The sequence below is a fragment of the Pinus tabuliformis genome, chromosome 8 (genome assembly GCF_031772625.1).
Source record: "Pinus tabuliformis cultivar Carrire ecotype Pingquan chromosome 8, CPIR1, whole genome shotgun sequence".
In the NCBI taxonomy this organism is placed as follows: Eukaryota; Viridiplantae; Streptophyta; class Pinopsida; order Pinales; family Pinaceae; genus Pinus; species Pinus tabuliformis.
The window spans coordinates 1,293,368,713-1,293,376,514 of NC_142294.1; positions in this window are offsets into that span (position 1 = coordinate 1,293,368,713).

Below are 7,802 nucleotides of genomic sequence, written 5' to 3' on the forward strand. Positions count from 1 at the left end.
GATATCTATAGCTGAGGTCTTTTGTCAGAATCTACTTGAGATCAAGAGCCTTACTATTAAATGGGCCAAGTAAAAAAGAGACCGAGATGAATCAGCCCTCTCTAGCATAGAACAACAGATGCCGGATCTGCTAGATGAGCTTGGTAGAGGGTTTATATTGGATGATGCTAAATCTCACCTCACTAACTTAGAGTCACACAGAGCCAAGATTCTAAAATACTGTGAGGAGAGTTGGCGACTCAGGAGTAGAGCCATTTAGTTAAAGGCTGGGGATGATAACACCAAATTTTTTCACAATTTTACCAAAGGATAGAGGGCTAGCAACACTATATGGAAAATGCCAACTGAAGATGGACAGTTTGCCACCTCGTTTCACCAGATGGCCCATCTAGGGAATTCTCACTTCCGGAAGTTGTTCAAGGCCCCCACAAGGGCATCCTTAGCTGAAATTGTTCACATGATAGGGTTATTCCCTTGTTATGTTGATCAAGAAGGTGTTGAGAACCTTGTCAAACCTATTTCCATAGGCGAATTAGAGGGCACTATTAAATGGTTTAAAAAGTTAAAGAGCCTTGGGCTGGATGGGTGGACTATTGAATTCTATATTGCCTTTTTTGATATCATTGGATAGGATCTGCTCAATGTGGTGGAGGAATGTAGACTTACTGGTCGTATGTTTGAGGCTATCAACTCCACTTTTATTGCACTTATTCCCAAGGTGGATTCACCCAGCTCATTTGATGATTTCAGACCCATCTCTCTCTGCAACTACCTCTACAAAATCATTGCTAAGATTGTCGCCAACCGTCTAAAGCCCATTTTATCTAATCATATTATTCCTAAGAAATTTGCTTTCCTACACAATCGACAAATTCATAAAGATGTTGGAACTGCAGAAGAGGCCCTCCACTCAATCAAGATGAAGAAACTCAAAGGGACCATTCTCATGATTGAATTATCCAAGGCTTTCAACAGGGTGAGATGGCTATACATTAGAATGCTCCTCACTCACTTGGGCTTTCCATTATCATTTATCACCTGGACCATGAGCTATATTACAAGTGCTTCTTTTAGTGTTCTCATAAATGGCTCTACCTCCTATTTCTTTCATGCAGAGCATGGGTTGAGGCAGGGATTCCCTCTGTCCCCTCTCCTTTTTCTCCTTGTTATGGAAGGGCTTATGCGGCTCATTCACTAGGCTAGAAGGGAGGGGTAGATACTTGGTGTAAAGATCATTTATCACTGTACTATTACCCACCTCCTTTTTGTGGATGATGTGATTATTTTTCTAAATGGAAGTGTCCAAGACTCCACTGCTTTCCATGATATCATGTTACTTTTTTCATCTGCTACAAGTATGCATCCCAATAGTTTATAAAAGAAATTACACCACATAGATTGGCTAGGTGGCCTCAATTTTCCTAGTGGGAAACCAAGTTTGTTGGCCACCTATCCGCATTGTATGCCATCTAGTAACAAAGGAGTTTTAACATTTCTATCTAAGCTATATAAGTTTCAGATTCATGTCCATACTCTAGATTTCTAGCTACACATATATTTGCATAAGGAAATGTAAAATCTATTTGCATATATAAACAAAACTAGTAAGATATATTTTCTAGTCATGCTGTTCAACAGAAGTTGATTCCACAGGCACTGGGTCTTTGGCATTCATTCCCGGTAGCTCAGTCTATTCCAAGATACAAGGGATGTGCCTATCAATTCTACCAAGTATAACATCCTCCTTGTCAAGTTGAAACTACACCTTCTGTAATTCCTGTTTATAATTGGGCATGCCTTGGAGAGTGACACCTATGCCCACCGATATCTTCTCCATAGCCTTACCCAATGGGCTTTTCATCAACGAGTACAGGTATAGGGTCTGCTTGTATTGAGTGATTATGCCCCTTATGCTACCCGGGTCTAGGACAAGGGTCCTCCAATCCTCCATTTCCGTGTCCATCTCGCTTCACTGTTTAACTTCTTCTCCCCATTCCTCTAGAATTTTGCGAATTCCTTCATTTGTGCCTTCATAGTACGCCTTTGCTACCTCACTGATTAGGATTTCCATATATTTCCTACCTTTGTAGACCTCAGACATTCCTGAGTCTGTGTCCCTCCTGGCCCCTTGGGCCCTTCTTCCACGACCACAAGTTTTCACAGGATGAGCCATGGTTCCACTGTCCCAACCCTGCTCATTGCAACAAGTCATTAACTAGTTCCAATTTAACGTAGTATAACAGTATACTTGCACCCCAGGGTGTAATATTACAGCTTGCCAGCCTGCCTTCTTCGTCCCCTCCCCCATTAATTGCAGTGTCAGGCCCTTCGCGGTTGCAGCTCAATGCCCTGGAGGGTGCCGAGCATCTAAAGCAAGGTATATCACCCAGACTGTAGGTGGACTGGCATACTCTACCCCCCGGGCCTGTCTCACTACCTTTATCAGTAGGACCCCTATGAGTTGCACCACTTGACCCTTTGTCTAGTATCACTAGGATTCCCATGCAGGCAAGATAGACTTCAAAGCAAAGAGAAATGGATAAAATATCAACTAGGTGCAAGAGACAGACACAAATCCAGGCAAATGCCACCAGCCTCCGCCCCCAATTCCCCCAGCGCTGCTCGATTTCGCAATTCTCACCCATAATAATTCCCCTCTCCCTCAAACAAAAACCATAACAGGTCAACATTACGAGGGCTGAGAGATATATGAATACATACCCATTAACTCCCACAAACAATCGATATACTTGTTGTTGTGGATGGCGTCGCCAAACCTGTTTGTTGCACCAGTCTCCCCGTCCATGAGCGATCCGAACAACAACACCCAACTTCCTCCCTTCGTTGTTGTTAGGGCCAACACTATCATAACTCTCGCTACCACCTTTCCCATCTTTGTTGCATGCCATCATGCAAAGGGCCACCGCACCCATCGCCTTGAGCGTGTGGGGGGCGGTGGTACTGTACTCGGGGGTATAGTCCATTAATCCTCTATTTGGCTGCCCAACAATGGGCTCACACCGAGATTTGGATTGTTAAATTAATATTTAAATTTAAATTGGATTTATAATTAAATAAAATTTTATGATAATTTATAGTTATTTATATTATTATATTAATAGATATATTTACTTTATAATATAAATTCAAGATATTTAAGATATTTAATTGAATTTAATTGTTAATAATTATTAGGTGAATGGTAGAAATTTAACTTCCATAAAATATTCTAAAATATTCTTATTAGTAATCAGAAATCAAAGATTGAGATTTATCTTTAAAGTGCATATGCTATTTTTCCCTTTAATTAAATTATTAATTCAAGAAAAAAATATCATATGAAATGAACTATAATTTATTGATCATATAATATTGATAAACCTTGATATTCACCTTTTATTTTGTAATAAAACATATTTATATATTAAAAATTTATCTCTATAAATATATAAAAATAAAATTATAATTTAAGGTTTCTAAATTTCAACATGTATTAAATATAATAAGTATTTTGATTTTTTTCTTATTTATACTGGTAAACGTTCATCAGCTCTTTAATCACTTCTAACTATTTACGCTCATATACATGGAAACCTATTTTATAAACCCTTATTTTATTAAACATTTTTACAGATTAGCAACGTAATTTAGAATCTTACGTAGGGCAAATTGCTTTTAAAAATAATCGTTAACGTTTACGGATTTTAAAAGAAATATATAAAAATAAAATAAGATTTCGAAGGCTTACAATAATGCATATCCGTTTAAAATTATTCCAATGAATTTATTTAAAATTATTTCGCACTGTACGGTTAGAAGATGAGTACTGTATAACATACGGATGGTCTGATATTCAATTTTTTGATTTTTTTGCATCAGTCAGGACAATTGACTTTGAATCTCTGTTGGGTGTATGGCGGATGGTTGGCCAAAAGGTATTGGTGTGTCGGAAACAACCTTTGGTCTGGATGGCAATATTATTTCTCTTTTTCTTCATATCGAAACCTGCGGTTTGAATTTGGAGTTGTAAGATCTGATCTATGGTTTCGTCAAAGGTATAAACAGAGAAATTGGGGTAACAGTCAAAGTAGACTGGGCCATTTGACAAGGGAGCAACAATTCCGCCTATTAAGGAATCTGTATACTTATTGTGCGTCATATCTCTTACAGTGGCAAGCACAAAAGTATTAAGCCTTTTATGAGTTAAGGCATTGATTCCTACTCGAATGCATCCTAAATGCAGATAATTTGTTTTTAGTCTCTTTGCCTCTGCCTGCAATTCTTTGGGTTTTAACATAGAAATAATCTGCATATTATCTGAATTCCCCTAGATTTGACTTACATACTCTTTAACGCTAATTCCAGTGACAGCGATTAAATGGGACGCTGAAAGATCGCTATACACTTCTGAGGGAGCTATCGGAAAAATTAACTTTGAAGACGAAAATTATTTAAATGCCATTAATGTTTGAACAATAATGTATTGTTAGAATTTTCTACGCTAACACTATATGTGATCTTTCCAAAAACGTTGAGAGCAGTCAATCTATCCATCGCGAAAAAAAAATGACAAAAAACGGAAAACGTACCACTAAATTACTTGTATTATCCATGTGCCATCACTTTCACTGATGCAGTATCGCATGTGATTAGATGACGTATTCAGCCATCAACGATTCCTGTGGCCCATCTATTTTAATGTAAAACCAATGTAAAACCAAATTATTATTAAGGAAGTGGTGTATTGTTGCTTTCCATATCTCTCTGTACTCCTGTACAGTTTATGTACTACAAAATCAGTACATTCTACTCACCGTTACGAACCTCATCACGTATGCAGCACTAATCACTTATGGTAACATTCATTTGAAGCTCGGTAGTGTGCAGGCCCATGTTAATCTCGGTTTTGTTATTTAGAGAATGGCCGAGAAAGAAAGCACTTGCTGCTGGCCCAGGCAACCAAATTATTGAGTGCAGCGTTGACGATGATAAAAATATTCTGCAGGATATCTATCTTTGTAGGATGATAAGTATATCGTTAACTCTGCACTTTATAATTTGTTTTCCAATGGCTCCATTTACGATATTCTCCATTTTTCCAAGTCGTAAATTGAACTTTCTGGCTGCCACTACCGGATTGCATTGAACAGGTTAGAGATTTGCTTTTATGCGTTTATTTTTTTGTAGTGCCTTTAATGTTGTTGCTATTTTTGGCCTCAACTTTCATTGGGTATTTGCACAGTTATCAAATTAGGCCCACTCAAGTTAACCATTTTGGACTGCATCAATTTTCTGCATTGATTTTTAATGTTGTTGGTATTCCTCGCCTGATCATTCATTGGGTATTTGCACAGTTATCAAATTACGGTTATTTTTAATGTTAGTTGCAATTCTTGGCCTCAACTTTCATTGGGTATTTGCAGAGTTATCGAATTAGGCCTACTCAAGTTAACTATTTTGAACGGGGTCAATTTTCTCGAGTGATTTTTAATGTTGTTGGTATTCCTAGCATGAATATTTATTGGGTATTCTATGATTGAAGTTTTTTATTTTTTTGGTCTTCTTATTTTCTTTGAGCTTCTTATTTTGATCTTAGATTTTTGTACAGTTATAAAATCAGAATTCCATTTAGATGCTAAATAGAAAAGCCATACATCAAATTGGTGTATGAGGCCTCTTGTTTCTAAAAAATATAAATACCTTAGCCCTTCTACTTTTGAACCTGTAACTTTTTAGGAAGAAACATGCTGTTATAAAATCAGAATTCCATTTAGATATGAACCTATAACTTTTTAGGAAGAAACATGCTGTTTTAAAATCAGAATTCCATTTAGATACCAAACAAAAAAGCCATACACCAAATTGGTGTATGAGACCTCTTGATTCTAAAAAATATAAATACTTTAGCCCTTCTACTTGAACCTGCAACTTTTTAAGAAGAAACATGCTCTTACCCATTAGATCCACTCATCACTATTTAGAATTCAAAATAATACTTTACTATATCACATCCCTATATCACATCGATAATCCATATAAAAAGGAATCTGTCTTCTTGATTGAGTTGTTCCACTCAGCCCCTCCAGCACGTCCGCTAACTATTTGGATTGTTTCAGTGAATTCCTCATCCTGTCTCCGCAGATGATCCACGGTTCTGTCTGTCTGCCTTGACAAGGATGTAATTACAGACCGACCCCATTACATCTGAACGTAGCAGGCCAGAGACAGCCTTATTCCTCTTCAACGAACAACATTGACCGGGGAATCGAATTGGACCTATGATGCGTTCGTTGCCGACATAAGTATGGCCTTTTGGAAATATAAAAGATTGCTACTTTCAATGATGTTGTGGTCGAAATTTAAAAGATTGATTTGGTCTCGTCCTCTTGGCAATTTTCCCGCACTTTGGCTCGACCTTTGGCCCTACAACGACTCAATCCATCAGCCGAATGCATGGGCACTCACTTGGCTCTGCAAACAAGATTATTTTCGTGGCCCACAAATACAGTGGTCAGGAAAACTAGTATACCAAAGAAAACACACCGATATTAGTATTCAAACAAAACGAGATTACATGGTGCGGCCTCTCAGAGCCCGACCGCCATTTTTACACAATATTAGGCCCTCTTCTTGGCTTGGTTATGTCATTGCATTGGCTGCCCTGACAATTTTGCAGACAGTCTATTGAAAGAACAAAACGTAAGAGAGTGAGGAATCCCATTCCTCTACAACAATGGCCTTTGATAGGGTTTCAAACATTTAAAATTGCATTAAAAAATTAAGGGAATTTTGTGTACTCCTCAACTGCTTCCATGCTCTTCTTCTCGAGAGGCATCTTTAACTGATTTCTCTTTGGGTCGATGTTCTTGCATCAAACTCCTGTGTTTGAATATTTTCATGATCTCCTGATGTTGGATCTTTATTGTTGCATCTAGTCCATACGCAATCTGGCTCTTCTTTAGCACATCTATGTTTGAGTGAGCTAAAAGCCTACAACTACACATCCCTCATTACCACCTTACCGGCTCTCCTTTTCTGGGTATTTTTTCATCTTGGTTCCTTTTCTCTAGAACCTTTCGAGCTTACCCTGCTACTTTAGTAGTTGCACACTTGCTCACTTTTGTTCTGACAATTCTAACCGCAACCACAGCTGTGGAATTGCCCTCTTGCAATATTTCCTCTTTTGTGCTCTGATACCACCTGATGAGTTACCGATTCGAGGGGTGTTTCATATGGACCCTGGTGGCTCAAATCTCCCGAGCCTCTGAGTTATAGGCCCACGATTCTTGATTCTTACGTGCAACAAATGACTCTTAATCATTTAAACCCCAACCGAGCACTTCACATCTAATCGAAACCACATACAGGCCCTCTTCCGCAAACATTTCACTACAGGATGTTGGGGTTAGGTTTCCATTTTCTTTGCAGTTGGTCCCGATTCTAGCAGGGCCCGAGGTCAGGCTGGTCGCAAGTCCTTCCCATACTTGCATTGAGGTATGGCACGACATCATAGGTTTTGACTCCCTCGACAAATCAAAGATTTTTTGCACTTTTTAGCTAGACATGGTCTCCTCCGGGTGGAAATTGTTCTACACTTTGGCTCGACCCTTGGCCCCTGCAACGACTCAATCCATCAGCCGAATGCGTGGTAATTTTATTATTATTTTTTAAAGTTCTAGCATTGTGATTTTTTTTTTTTTTACGGTAACATAGCTGCATTTTCCATGTGACTTTTCTATGGATGTTAGAGAAATTTAAAGTTCTATTAAAAAATTATAAAAAGTCATTTTTTTAAGTTACAC